This window comes from Ochotona princeps, chromosome 29, assembly GCF_030435755.1.
Source record: "Ochotona princeps isolate mOchPri1 chromosome 29, mOchPri1.hap1, whole genome shotgun sequence".
Lineage (NCBI taxonomy): Eukaryota > Metazoa > Chordata > Mammalia > Lagomorpha > Ochotonidae > Ochotona > Ochotona princeps.
In genome coordinates, this window is record NC_080860.1 from 16,129,758 (window position 1) to 16,145,062 (window position 15,305).

The 15,305-nt window shown below is 43.0% G+C and overlaps 1 protein-coding gene across 6 annotated transcripts in view; it reads left to right on the top strand.

Moving 5' to 3' along the window:
- Positions 1-15,305, top strand: part of MTMR3 (myotubularin related protein 3) — a 103,675-nt gene that overhangs the window by 39,164 nt on the left and 49,206 nt on the right. For 5 of the 6 annotated variants that reach the window (XM_058656841.1, XM_058656845.1, XM_058656844.1 and 2 more), the window contains exon 2: positions 10,987-11,035. The exons of the other annotated variant lie outside the window; for it this stretch is intronic. The gene's annotated coding sequence lies outside the window, so the exon portion shown is untranslated. The remainder of the gene's footprint in view (positions 1-10,986; positions 11,036-15,305) is intronic. 6 annotated transcript variants of the gene reach the window in all.

Below are 15,305 nucleotides of genomic sequence, written 5' to 3' on the forward strand. Positions count from 1 at the left end.
TCTTTCCTTCCTTTCTGAATCATTTGAGAGTAAATTGGAATTATTGTGACCCTTTGCCTCTAAATACTTGATGTTTTATTTCCTAATGACACTTTCTTACATAACCACGATGGCCTTTGTGGGCTTTTATAGTTTAATTTGCAAGATAATCTTATATCAAAGGTCTTGGGTATACTCCCCACTTGGCAGAATATTTCACATTTTACCTCAGATGCCTATCCCATCACAATTTAATGTTTCTAATCTTCTTAACTAAATGGAAATGCAGCTTGTTTATCGCTAATAGGACATTTTGAAACTTGATTTGAAATACGTTTTGCTGACTTGCATTTCACTGGGAACATTGTTGCCAGGAATGCTGTCTTCCGGTATCTTTTACATAACTTCTGGAGCTGAGAGGTAGTAATCAGACTTCAGTCTGTCAATGATATGTGCTTTGCATGTGAAGATGATAGTATAACCAAGACAACAGACACTTTTTAAGATTTATTTTTATTGCAAAGTTAGAGATACAGAGAGAGGAGGAGAGACAGAGGAAGATCTTCTGTCTGATGATTCACTCCCCAAGTGGTCGCTACAGCAGGTGCTGCACTGATCCGAAACCAGGAGTCAGGAACTTCTAGGCTTCCCACACGGGTGCAGAGTTTCAAGGCTTTGGGCCGTCCTCGACTGCTTTCCCAGGCCACAAGCAGGGAGCTGGATGGGAGGTGGAGCAATTGGGACATGAACCAGCACCCATATGGGATCCTGGCGTGTGCAAGGTGAGGATTTAGCCACTGAGCCCACATGCTGGGCACAGTTGCTTTTTCTTGCCTTAAGTATTTTTCTTCTCACTCCCAGGCAGTAAGGGCCTGTTCCTTCTTACGGAATTCAAGTCTCTCAGATATTGTACCCTTGCTTCAAATATTGCATAGTTGTGAATTTGTCATTCTCATATATTTTTTTCTATAGGACTTTTTTGCCCGTTTGAAGGGGCAGAGTGTGAGCACACTGTAAAACGTGCAAGGAAAGGATGTATGTTGACTCTCAGGAACCTGAAACTATTGCTGGTACCACCTTCATCTAGCATTGGATGAAAATATTTTATTGCTAAATGGTGCAAAGCAAATTGGAGGGTTAAATTGCTACTGCTAGCTTGCTGTTAGAGGAGAAAGAATTGTTTTTCATAGGTTAGAATTGGCTTTCAGTAAGGTGTAGATGATGAAATGGGAAGTGGCTCATTAAATTCACCAATGACTTTAGTTCCTTGAAGGATAGAATGAGAGTTCCAGATAACTCTTTACAACCTCTTGTCAAGATAAAGATTAATAAACTTTTTAAAATTGCAAAGTCAGATATACAGAGAGGAGAGACAGAAGATCTTCTATCCATTGATTCGCTCCCCAAGTGATCACAACTGCTGGAACTGAGCTGATCAAAAGCCAGGAGCCCCGAGCTGCTTCTGGGTCTCCCACGCGGGTGCGGAGTCCCAAGGCTTTGGGTTGTCCTTGACTGTCTTTCCAGGCCACAAGCAGGGAGCTGGATGGAAAGCAGGGCCGTCGGGATTAGAATCGGCGCCCATATGGGATCCCGGCACGTGCAAGGCAAGGACTTCAGGTACTAGGATACCCCGCTGGACCCTCTTTTTCTTTTAAGACTAGATGCGAATAATACAGGAATGTATGAAACAACTATGCAATAGCATTCTTTGAAGCATGCAGGAAATGTGTATAATCATTACGTTGTTGGTGTTACAATGGTTAAATGCTTGCATCCTGTGTCAAGAGCCTGGATTTGAGTGGTGTGCACTCAGAAGCAGCAGGTCAGAGAGCTGGGTCCCTGCTACCCTGGTGGGACAGCTGGATTGTGCTCCGCTTCCTGACGGTGGCAGGGTTCATTCCTGGCTGGTGGTGGGCATTTGGGGAGTGAGCCAAAGGACGTCTGCCTTTCAGATGAACATTTTTCTTGGTTTTATTTTGCCTATGAACAATTGCTCCTTATTTCGTTTCATCTTAATACTGAATGTGAAATTTTGGATTTCATGGAAGTGAAACTATCCAACATAGTGATAATATGGAGTAGAGGTTTATAGTGTAAGCTTTGGTGTCAAATGCCTGAGTTTGAATGCTAGTTTTTTCTGCTTAGCCGTGCTGAGCGGTGGGCCTAGCCTCCCTAACCTGTCGAGGAAGGGACTTGGCAGAAACCAGTGGGGATGAAAGTTGTCCTGCAGGCAGCGTGAGGCCTGTGAAATCGTTTGGTCTGACCCTGTCAAGGCAGCCACAGGCAGGACTTGAAATTGAATAAATATGTAACAGGTTGGTAATTGTGTATATGGCTTGTGAATTATGTAAGTATCCAAATGGCCCTTGGCAGAATAAAAGATGATCCACTCTTGCATGGTGTACTGTGTTGATAAATTATGATGTCTGGTAGATTGAGTATATTAAGCACATTTCAGCTTAGGTTATTTTTAGATTACAGTGGATTTACTCAGAATTTCATTGCAAGTCGAACATTTATGCTTTCAAAATAGTTACTGGTGTTAGGAAAAGTCTTAACAAAATGCAACTAGTGATAACTTTTTAAACATTTGAGAGGCAGGGTTACAGAGAAAGAGGGAGAGGTTTTTTACCCATTATCCCATCCCCCAAATGACTTGAAGGGCCAGGGCTGGACCATGCCAAAGCCAGGAGGTTTCTCCAGGTCTCCCACTGGGTGAGGATGGCAAGGACCCAAGCACTCAGGGTGCAGGGTTGGAAGTGGAGTAGCCGGGACTCAGATCTGCATCCTGGAACACAAGCCTAATGGCTGATGGCAGCCAGTTTATATTAATATGAGGCTAGCTTATTTGTTGCTTGCTAGGGAGTGTTTACTTACTCTTGTCATTAATGTATCTGTTTTAAGAAAACTTAGCTCAGCAGACTTTCAACTGCTGTTCCTGCATAGCATAGTGCATGCTGCTGGGTTACTTTTGGGTGCCTGTGACTCATTTTTTTCATGTGGATGTAGTGCCAATTTCTTGCCAGAAAGCACTAAATAGGATTTAAAATTTTCGTCTAGGGGCCAGCATTATGGCATAGTAGGTAAAATCATTGCCTGTGATGCGGGCATCTCGTGAGTACCTATGCGTGCTCTGGGTAATCGCTGGTCTAGCTCTGCTAATTGCCCGGGAAAAGCAGAAGATGGTCCAATTGTTTCGGCCCCTAAGACCCATGCTTCTGGCTTTGGCCTGGCTCCGTGCTGGCCAGTGTACCCAGCTGGGTGTGAACCAGTGTATGAAGCACCTTTCTATGTAACACTTTCATATAAATGAAAATTAATGTTGGCTTAATGTAGGAAGAAGCCACTTCCTAAGACCTACCTGTTCATGAACCTGTTCGCTTTTTGTTCCGTTCAAGAGCGGTTGAGGAAAGGGCCAGAGAAGAAGCCAGTTCTGGGATTTTGAACAAAACGCAATGGAACGTAAAAAGGACGCCTCAGGAGCAGCTTACTGAGAGCAACACTGCATGGTCTCTTAACTTTATGTAAAAGACCTCAAAGAAGCTGAAGTCCGCCTTTGTGTTGCTGTAGCTTTGCCTATCTGCCTCATAGTTGTTGTAGCTTTACAAAGGCCACCTTTATGCAAAGGAGGCTTTCTGTGTAGCACCAGTTCAGTAATTAGAGCAGCTTTTGTATAAGCTGATGTTACTTCAGTGCTTCACTTTCAGTTTGGTAAAGTGACAGCTTTCTGTTAATTATCACATCAGTTGGAAAATCTGGAACATGAAAGTAGGGTGTCATTCAGTTTTCTTACCAACAGAAAGAATTATTGCATACAATATTCTGAGTTTCTTAATGTTTTCTATACCAAATTATTAAAGAAATGCTAATTTATGTATCAGACAGAGTCAGTAAGTCTTTAGGGAACTTGAGAGTGGAGAGGGATGGATAGTTCTTGCTCCAAATACAAGCTAAATCGTGTTCACTTGCAGAAATAGCAGTAAATGTTTAGTGACCTGGTATACTGAATAAGTTCTGGTGATCAGGTTGGTAGGGACAAGGCAATCTGGGTATGGCAAACCGCATAAACAATGGCAAAGGAATTTGGAATGAGCATAGAATGCCCTAGAAGGAAAGGGTGAGATTTTCATTTTCGTGAAACTTTGTGGAGTGTAAAGGTCTGTTTTGGAAACGAGCTGTTCATCTTGGCAAGTATCACAGCAGTCCCATAGTAGCCCAGGAGGTAACTAACAGTGTGTAGAGAAGAATGGCTTATTCATGGAAGGAGTTTCTTCCTACTTGTGCTGAAATATCTATGACTGAATTTTCTTGTTGTTGGAGCACATGAATTATTTTGGGCTTTCAGAGTTTATAATGAGTAATGGAAACTTAGAAATCTTTACGGATGGTGTACTCTATATAAAGGCAGAAATGTTGAATCAAGAACTATAGTACAGATCTTAATAGAATTGCTCTAGAAAAATTAACTGAATAAGATAGTTGATAGGCCATGGTTAGTTTCTTTTGCTCACTACAGTTTTATTCAAAAGATGATCTAGAACTTGTACCTCTTTTTTGGAATTACTTCACTGATTTGAAATCGGCAATACAATGACCCTATGTTCTAATGTTCCCAATTTTATAGATACAGAAACTGCAGTTCCTAAAATAATCAAATAGGTTTTAGAACAAAAATTGATGTCGAAAACTGTTTCCTCTGAAAGTCTGAACTGAATTACGTTGTGATGCTTCTCATTTACAGATGCTAGGGCTTCGGTTCAGATGTTGAATAAGGAAATGACCTATGTAGGAAATGATAATCTATCTTGGACAGATGTAAATGTGAGTGGTTATAATTTCCCATAGTTAAGTGTTAAATTGAAAGTTTGAAATTGCACAGTGAACTCCTCAGGGAAGCTTTCATGATGAAAGTAATGCTTTCAAGCCCAGTTCGAAGTGTATCTAGTCTGAGTAATTAGGCAAAGGGAAAGGCTGTGACAAAAGCACATTAGGAAGTAGCTGAAAGTTCAATCAGGATGTCGGATGTCATATTTTTGAACAGACATTCTGAAACTTCTATGAAAGGATCATCAGGTAGTTTAATCTGCCTTACAAATAAGACACTTCACAGAGAGGAGAGACAGGACCTTCTCTCTGCTTGTTCATTTCCCAAGTGGCTACAGTGGCCAGAGCTGGCCTGGTCTGAAATGGAGATCCCCGAGCTTCTTCCAAGTCTCCTGGGTGGGTTCAGGGGCCAACTTCCACTGCTTTCCCAGGCCATAAGTAGAGCTGCGTCGAAAGTGGAGCAGCTGGGGCACAAACCAGTGCTCACGTGGGATACTGGTGCTGCAGTGCGGAAGATTGGCCATTGAGTCACAGTCGATCATAATTCTGAGGTTAATCTGGTTATCTTCCTTAGGTAGTTCAGATCGAATTAAACTGAATTCAAATGTTTTGAGAATCAGTTCAGTAAACCAAGTGCCACAAGAAATGGGAATATGGAAATGGGGTGCTTCAAAGAAAACAGTGGAAACTAGTGTCAGTTTTTCTTGGAAATGGTCAAATGGTTGTAACCTGGAAGATATAAAATGATAACTTCCAGTGGAATGTCAGGAAAGGGGCTGTGGTGGGGAAGGAGGAGGGAGACACAGCCTAAGAAAATGGTGGTAAACGGTTTATGATTAATTTATTATAGCACATGGGGGCAGTATCAAACCAGCTGATGTTTTACCTATGTGAGTTTATTGCAGTGTTGGTATACCAAATGGGAATGTTTTAAAGTCTTCTGTTACAATGTATTTGGCAAGGCCTCCCAGTACTGTGTGTATCTTTTAAAAAGGGTGTTTTGAAAGGCAGCGTAACAGGGCTGGAGAGTGAGAAAGAGGTGTTCCATCTGCTTCCCACATGTCCACAAAACACTAAAAATTAACCAGAAACACTATTGGGATTTCTTGGGTGGATGGTGGTGACCCAGATACTTGCGTCGTCATCTGTTGTCTCAGTAGCACTAGCAGGAAGCTGGATTTGAAGTGAGTAGTAGTTGGAACTCGTACCACTTTATATTGCTGTATGTGTCCCAAGCAGTGGCTGTATGTGCTGTACTACAATATTCCATCCTGCATAAATTTAATGTGCTTTGAATTCAAAGGCATCTCAGTTTTAGTAAAATGTAGAAGCTTTTCAGCGTTCATTAGGCCAAACATGTAGTTTCATTTCTAGAGATTTATTTTATTGGAAAGACAGATATACAAAGAGAAAGATCTTCATCCACTGGCTCACTCCACAAGAGGCTGCGACAGCCAGAGCTATGCTGATCTGAAGTCAGGAGCCAGGAGATTGTTCCAGTTTTCCCTTGTTGTTGCAGGGCCATCCTCCACTGCATTCCCAGGCGGCAAACAGGGAGTTGAATGGGAAATAGAGCATCTGGGACATGGGCTGGCACCCATGTGGGATCCTGGTGCATGCAAGGCCAGGATTTAGCCACTAGGCCATCAGGCCGGGCCCATCGTGTTCTGTGTATGTCATCTCGGATATCACCACTGGTGTGTGCAACACATGGAAATGCTGATAATTGAGTATCCCTTTTGCGAAAGAGCTATGTACTGCATAATACTGGGTGGTACAGCTTAGATTTAGGGAGCTGTTGAAGATATAAATCTCTAGAGAAGTATCAAGTTCTAAGGTTTTCCTGCTTTTGGTAGTTCGTGTGTGTGTGTGTGTGTGTGTGTGTGTTTGTCAGTATTTTCAACTTTAAGACAAAACACAAATTTCATTGGCTGGTTTGCACTTTAAATGCCTGCAACAGTTGAGGCTGAGCCAGGCTGAAGCCAGGAACCTGGAACCAGGAACTTTAGTTTTGTGTGGGATCTTTCTCTATGTACATGGGCGCAGGGTCCCAAGGCTTTGGGACCATCCTCTACTGCTTTTCACAAGCAGGGAACTGGGTTGGAACCAGAGCAGCCAGGACATGAGCTGGCATCCATAAAATCCCAGCACATAAAAGGCCAGGGTTTAGTTAATTGAGCCATCGCCCTGGGCCCAACACTCTCCTTGTCTTTATGTAAGGAATTCTGTAGCTGAAAGTTCAGCTTAACTCTCAGTGTATTTGGATGGCAGTCACATGTATCCCTCTGTTTGCATGAGATAAATACTGCTAATTTAAAAGGGTGGGGCTTTTCCTGGGACTTGTTGAGTAGAAGAAGGTGTTCAGGTCAAGATATTTCTGGTTCTGCCTCTTAATAATCCAAGGTAAACTGCTTGGAAGAGAAGGGTATTTGGTTAATGGTGATTGTCATTTCTCTGCCCAGAATGACACAGAATGTAGGTGTCGGGTATCTGAAAGGTTCATAGATGATGTGAAGTACCTTGGGACTTACGTATCCTTACTCCAGGATGCTCCATTAATGTGTATAACCCATTGCTGGGTTGGAGCTGGGACTCCAACCAGTTCTCATACAGGATTCCTGCGTCCCAGGCTGTGGCTTAACTTGCTGCACCACTCTGCTGACCCTCCCAGTATTCTTTAAAAACTTTGAACTCTGTTATTGAACTTAAAATGGAGCCGAGCCAGAGAAGTGCCACTCTAGGTCCCTTGCCCTCACCACTTTAGAGAGCTTGTCCTGTGTTCTTAGTTTTTCCACATCATTGGAAATCTGAATAGTTTCTGTAGCCGAGATTAATAGAAATGATGTCCATCCGTGTGCCTTGTTGCAGCTGATGTGCTGTGTGGCATGTAGTTGATCACATGAACTTAGGTGCTGAATATCCAATCTTTCTTGTCCTCCTTAACAGCCCCCCCTCCACATCCCCAATTTTAAAGAAATGGCAGTCTCCCATCCTTGGGTTCACTATGCAAATGCTGGGACTGAGCTGCGCCAAAAGCAGGAGCTAGGAACTATATCCAGGCCTGAGTTACTGGTAAGCCCTTTGCACCAAGGTCTGCGTTGGCAAGAAGCTGGAGCTGGGTTTTAAAGCTGATATTGGAGGATGATACCTAAACTGCTAAGCTAGACATTTGACAACGACCTAGGATCCTGCCCTTCCTTAGTCACTCACTCCTTGTCTTTCAGAATTTGTGCATATTGGGTTAGATTTGCCCCTCTAGTGAAGCTTGCTTGTTATAATCTAGTATTAAAATAATTAATATTCCAGTGTATTTTTACTCCCGTCAGGGTTTTGGCATAGTAAATAAAATCCTATTTGCAGTATGTTAAGTTTTGTCTATTTCAGGTAATTTCAGATGGAAAGATGTTATTTGTTTTAAAATGAATTTTAAATTCTTCTTGGAGATTGAACTTAGTAACTTTAGCTTTGCCCTGTCCCCTCCCCACTTCCTGGCTGCTTGTTCAACACTCTGCAGTTAGACCTCTCGGGTTAGACTGACCATAGCCACATTACGCTACGCATATGAACAAGTGAGTGTTACAGGGCTCTCAAGTGTGACTACACCTGACTTGTGCAGGTATCCTGACCAGTAGCTTGGGAAGGTGCCTACAGGTTCAGACTCCCCTCTACACGCCTGTGATCTAGCAGGTAGTCCTAAGGGGTGTGGGCAGTCCTGGGCTTCGCCAGCAACGTTTAGCAATGACAACTCTTCTTTCCAGCCAGGCAAATGCTTGATTGTAGTAATTGGGAAGATGAGTAATAGCCGACATTAAAACCAGTCTGCCTTATAACCTTGTGTTGAAGTCAGCCTTGCTGTTTGGTCCATCTCTTAGAACTTTATAAGTATCTGTATCAATACTTCCATGTTCATGGACAGCTCATATTTGACATGGGTGAATTATTTAGTGATTAAAACATGTCAGGTGATTCTTAAAATAGGTACAATTTCCTTGAATTAAATCTAGCACTATAAATTTACTTCTAGATTTGATCTATTGCTTGAATTTAATTCAATCACCTGCAAAATACTTGCCAGGTATACATGTGCTTGGGAATTCACTGGCCTATCTTATTGCATCAAGATTTCCTTAAGTCTTTTGCCTATTTTTCACATTATCCCTTTTCTAGTCAGAACAGACCTTAAGATTTTTTCAGTCCTCAATAACTTGCCCCGTCTCCTTGCCTTCCTCCACGTTTCCAAGCCCAGCAGTGCTCTAACTCGCTTCAGTCCCTTCCTCTGGGTTTTGAGGTAGCTGGAGCAGCATGTCTGAACTGCTACTCCTGGAGCACCCTGCGAGGCTTGTCCCAGCTACACCAACCTTCCTGCTGCTTCCTGTTACCTAGCACCACACTGTGTTACTTCTCTGTTCATAAACCTACTTCTCCCTGCCATCACCTGCCCGTGGTTGTGACCTATGCTTCTACTGTTGGAACGTTAGATGGGCTCTCGACATCCTCCCCTCTTCTGTTTCTCAATGTTTTTTCCATGAGTAGGAGCCCTTACTTGTATTATTCCTATTTCTTTTTCTTAGTCTCGCTGTGTGTCAATGAAGTACGATTTGTATGTGAAGTTGCAAAGTATGGTTTTTAATTCTTACATGCTAAGTAATATGGCCTGAGTTAAATTCAAATCACAAGTTGTTGGAGACAAAAGTGTGACTTTTAAAATGACTAAAACATTTCTTCTTGCATATTTAGCTTTCGTTTTGATTGTCAGTGTTTCTGGAGGTTGTAAGAATTACCGTATTTTACTGACACCTTAATTTTAGAATTTAAATATATTTGCAATAATTCATTCTTGTGACTTTGTCATTTTTACAATCAGTCCAAAGGACAGATAATGTGTAAGTATTTATGGAAATCATAAGTGAGTCTGGTGTGAAATCTTGTATCTCTTTGGAAGTCATACTGCCTAATTGTGACAGTGTGTTTAATTATATCCCCCTTGCTTCTGTCTTAACTGCAAGATCACTTGGCGAGGGACTATGATGTTGGTTTTAAAATACGCCTGTTCCTATAATGGCCAAGTTTTCTCCAACAAACTTATCACGAACAATGCTTGACTCAGACATGTAAAAGTGGAACACTCAAGGTTCCTTGGAAAGCTGTTTTGTACAGATGTGCAGTTTCTAAAGATGTGCTAAGACCTGACTGGACCCATTCTGGGCAATCTGGTTGACTAGATAGTATACTTATTAAACACTTCAAAGATTTATTTGTATTGGAAAGTTGGATTTGCAGAGAAGAGTGACAAAGATCTTCCATCTGCTGGTTCACTGCCCAAGTGACTGCAATGATCCAAAGCCAGGAGTCAGGAGCTCTTCCAGGTCTCGCATGCGGGTGCAGGGTCCCATTGAAGAACCTGGATGTTTTCTGCGTTTTGTGATTCTGCCTTAATGGCTTGGCTGGGGGCTGTGTGAACTCCAGGCCTGATACTCTCTGTGACACCCCACCCGGCAGGACACCTGGCAGTTCACATAGGCAGACCACTCCTCAGAAGGAAGTACCTGGTGTTTGATAAGATTCACCGCCATATAGCTCATCGATTTGTACTTTTTGAAAGTTGCTTGCTTCAAACCCACCAATAGAAGCCTGCTAAATAATGACTATATAATTAATAACCTGAAATGTATAAGAACGGGGGGGGCACGCGCTCTCTGGCTTGGGCTTCCTTGTTTTTGCTCTGCCTTCAGATCCTGCAGCAGCCTTGGCTGTGGCTGCCCCTCCCCCGCCCAGCCATGCTGGGCTGGGTCGGGGGTGGGGGTGGCTGGGAGACCTAGGCTAACCTGAATAAACCACCTTTATGCCTTAGCACTGACTTCAGACTTAATGACTTTCTGGGGACTTCAAAATCCGGGCCAACACCATGGCTTTTGGGCCGTCCTCAACTGCTTTCCCAGGCCACAAGCAGGGAACTGGAAGGGAAGTGGAGTAGCCGGGATATGAACTGGCGCCTGTGTAGGATCCCCAGTGCATGCAAAGTACGGACTTCAGCCAATAGGCTAGGCCCCATTTTAAACACTTTAAAAATCCGTTGTCCTGGCATTCTAATGTGTGTAGAGACACCTTGGAGGATCTAAGTGACTTAACTTGATTTTTAGGGTATCTGTCATTATAAAACAGCTGGCTTTTTTGTTGTTGCAGATTTCCTTGTGAAACCTTCCAGTGAAGTTCTTCGGCCCAACTTCATTTGGTAAGCTTTTTTTAAAAAATACTTCAGCGTTTCTGTTGGTTCACTCCCCAGATGTCCCCAGCAGGCAGCACTGTCGGGCTGAAGGCAGTAGCTTTATCCTGGGCTCATGTGGGTGGCAGGACCCATATACTTGGGCCATCCTCTGAGGCTTTTCTCAGATGGTTAGCAGGGAGCTGGATCAGAAGTGAAGTAGCCAGGACAAACAGGCTGGCATTGCAGGTGGTGCCCTTACCTGCTATGCCACGGTGCTGGCCCTAGTGAACTCATTTCCCCTCCTTGTATGCACTCTATTTTGAGGTAAGACAAAAGCAACTTAGACTTTTGACATTGTGATCGCATGTATATATGTAGACAGATTGTGTTCAATTGAATGTCTTTAGTGTTTTTTAAACCGGAATACTGATCAAGTTACTCCTTCCATATGTAGATTGTACTGTAATATGATATTCTGATGTCAGAAAACTTGCATGATAGTTGGAATGTTTTATCTGAAATAGTGTGTATCAAACTGGAGGTCCTTTAAATTGATGTTTACTTTAAGTCAATGTGTACCTGTAAGAAAATGCAGTATCCTTACATTTTGATGGCAGTTCTTCATGAGAATAGATGTGCCAATTTCTACTTGGGGTCTTAAGAGTTTCAGATTGGGCTACATGTATTTTGGACTAGGGATTCCCATTTGGTACATGAGGAAAAGTTCTGCAAAAATGGCTGTTCTTTTGTGGATGTTAATTCCTGTCCTGTCTGGCAATGTGTGGCTTTCATAGGCTTGTCTCCTACTGTATCTCCATTACTAACCCTTGCTTCTGCCATTGGCTTGACCTAGGGATTTAGTATACAGTGTTGCTGGAAAGAGTTGGTATGTTTTTAAATCCACATTGCTTCCTTTGTTGCCATTGCTTCTGAAACAAGGCTTAAGCTCCTGAGCACATGTTCTTCACAAGTGGCCTTAGATGCATCCACTGCTGGACACGTGTCTCCCCATGCTCGTGGCATGCCTCAAGCAGCCGCACTGACCTGCTGTGTGTCCACTAGGGGAGCTTCTTGACTGGCTCTACCTGATCTCCTGTGCGCTTGTCTCAGGAGCTCAGAGTCTGGCTGGTTCCAAACTAACAGGTCCAGTCTGCCACAAAGCCTTCCAAAGCTTGCTTCTGTTTTCTGTCCTTTACATTGCTGTGGAATCCTATTTCTACATCTTGTCAGTCCGCCTCAACACTTCAGTTTTCACCCCTACTTAATTGTTTATACCCTAAAGGCATTCAGATGCCGATGCTTGAGTGGTCAGTGTCCACAAAAACTCCCGAGTCTGAGCGCGTCCCTGCTTGCTCAGTATAAATTTCTTGGTTGGTTTGGGCTTTGGTAAGATTGGGGGGAGCAGAATCTTTCCTTTCAAGTTGGCTAACTGTGCTTCTTTCTGTCAAGTGAAGGATCCTGTGTTTGTAGCCCAAGTTGCTCAGAATCTTAGCTGGGTAAAGTTTCCTTTTTGAGTAAGGGTTAACAGGTTCCAGAACGATGAGATACCATGTCCATTAGGAAAGGTAAATGATGCTTTGCTTATGTAGATGGGCTGAGTGTTGCCATCGTGGAAATGAGAGCCTGAAGGTTCCTGCTGTCCATGTATTTGTTACAAAAGTAGAAACTTGACCCTGATGTAGGAATGTTTTCACCTTTCATTTGCCTCTGGAGGTGAAATAGAGCCCTGACAATCCCGCTTGACTTTGCAGTGTTTAATATTTATATCACCATAATAATGTGTTTACCTTTAACTTTAGAATCTATAGGAAAACTATGGAAGACTTTCCTGAAAAAGAGGATGGAAAAAATGTCAGGTTTACACATGAAGTATGATCTAAATTTAGAGAAAGAAAATAGATTCAGAGAATAAGATGTGGAAGTATTCATTTTGAGGGAAGGGAAGATAGTTTAAATGGGCCTCGTTCTCGGTTTAGGCCCGTCAGCGGGCCCCGAGGTCCGAGGGTGAGATGAGGGTGCTCTTTGGTCATAAGCACTGGAGACGAGCTGGTGAGGAATGCCTGCTTTATTCACAGGTTACAGCTGTTAAAGGGTCAGGAAGGAGAGGGCAGGAGGGTGTCTTCAGGCAGACCCCCACTCCCCTGCCCACCAAAGACACTGTAATTGGCTATATGACTCGTCTATTTCCCTTGATCTTCTGATCATGTCAAAGGTCATGTTCCACATGTATTCCCCTTGATCTATCATTGTCGGAGGTCATGCTCCATGAGAAGGCCTGGGAGCTGTGCCTTGGGAATAGGGAAGTAAGCTTTGGGCCACTCCACCAGGTAGCAGGGCATTTCCCACACCCTAGGCCCTCCTTCCTTTTTAAAAATAATTATGTTCATTTATATGAGTTTTTCCATCTGCTGGTTTACTCCCCGAATGCGCATTACGGCCAGGGCTGGTCAAAGCTGAAGCCAGGAGCCTGGAATTCCTTGTAGGTCTTTATTGTGGGTGGCAGAGGCCCAAACGTGTGGGCCATCATTGTTTGCCTTCCCAGGCACATTTATGGGGAGGTATATTAAGCCAGGACTTGCAGAAGTGATCCTATGGGATACTGGATTGTAGGTGATAGCTTGACCTACTGTGGCTCCTCACTTCCCTTTTTCTACAGACCTTGTGACTATCCTTGTTCGTGCAATCTTTGCCATTAGTATCCCAGCATTTCCTGCCAATGCTGGTATCTTTTCATCTGATACGTTAATCTGCAAGAATCGAGTACAGAAGTTGTGACTTGTGCAGATAACAGAAGAATGGGAGTGATGGAAAGCCGAAGCAGCCTGAGTATTCCATCAGTTGGTAAATGATTGTCACAGTATATTGGAATGCAGAAAAATTTTGAACTCTCTAAAAACATGTGCTGAGGTAGGAGGGACTTTATGTATTAGTTGAAGAAAACGAAGTTATAGGACATTAAATATAATTCTACATTCTTGGAAGTTATGTTTGTATATGGATGGAGAAGTATTTGGGCAAAAAGTAGTTAACATTACTTGCAGTCAAATTTAGATAGATTGAAGGGAAACAATGAAAAGATTACTTCTGCATATGAAGTTTAAAGCTACTGAGATACAACTTACATAATGTACAGTTTACCCATTTAAAATGTCTAATTCAGTAATTTCGTGTGTTCAGTTTTGCAGCCATCACCATAACAAGTTTTAGGACTTCTTTATTTTTACTTCAAAAAGGAATTCCATATCCCTTACCTGTCTGCTCATTAGCCTGTATCTGCCCCAGCCCTAAGCAACTGTTGACTTTATCTCTCTGTAAGGTCTTGCTATCTGGTTGTTTTAAAATTTTTTATTGAAGTCAGATACACAGAGGAAGATTTTCTGTCAGCTGATTCACTCCCCAAGTGACTGAAATGACTGGAGCTGAGCCAATCTGAAGCCAGGAGCCAGGAATTTCCTCCAGGTCTCCCACACGGGTGCAGGGTCCCAAGGCTTTGGTCCATCCTTGACTGCTTTCCCAGGCCACAAATGGAAATGGAAAGGAAGTGGGGCTGCTGGGATTAGAACCGGCACCTGTATAGGATCCTGGCATGTTCAAGGCAAGGACTTTAGCTACTAGGCTGCCGCATTGGGCCCTGGTTCTTACTTCTTAAGATCTATGCATTTATTTGAAAGTCATAAAAGGAGGAAAGGAAGGAGGATGAGAATAAGAATATGCTCGTGAGATCTTTCATCTGTTGGTTCATCTGGTTCACTCACCAAAATGACCACAATGGCTGGGGCTGAGCCAGGAGATTTCACCTGGGAGACTAGGAACATAGAGGCCCATGCACTTGGGCTGTCTCCCGCTGCTTTCCCAGGTACATCAGCTGGGAGCTGGATCAGAAGTGGAGCAGCTGGGGGACTCGTGCCAGCACCTTTGCGGGAGGCCAGCATCTGAGGTCGTAACTCAAGCACTGCACCACAGTCCTGGCCCCATGGTCAGGATGTTTATCCATGGAATCATATAATACATCTTTTGATTTCTGCTTAGCCTAGCATGGAGCCACAGCAGCAGCTCCTTGGGTGATTCTGGACTGAAGTGCCGTGCACCCTGTTAGAATGTGTTACAGATATGGAAGGGATCATTTCTGAGTGAGAACTGAATTTATTGATACTGTTACTCGATATGAAGTAACAAATCTTTGTCATATTACTGGGTAGCTAACTTAGATATATTAGTTAAATCATGGAACATGAAATAAAAAGTTTTAGTGTGAAAATGGAAAGCCGTATGGTTTTTTTAAAGATTTATTTTTATT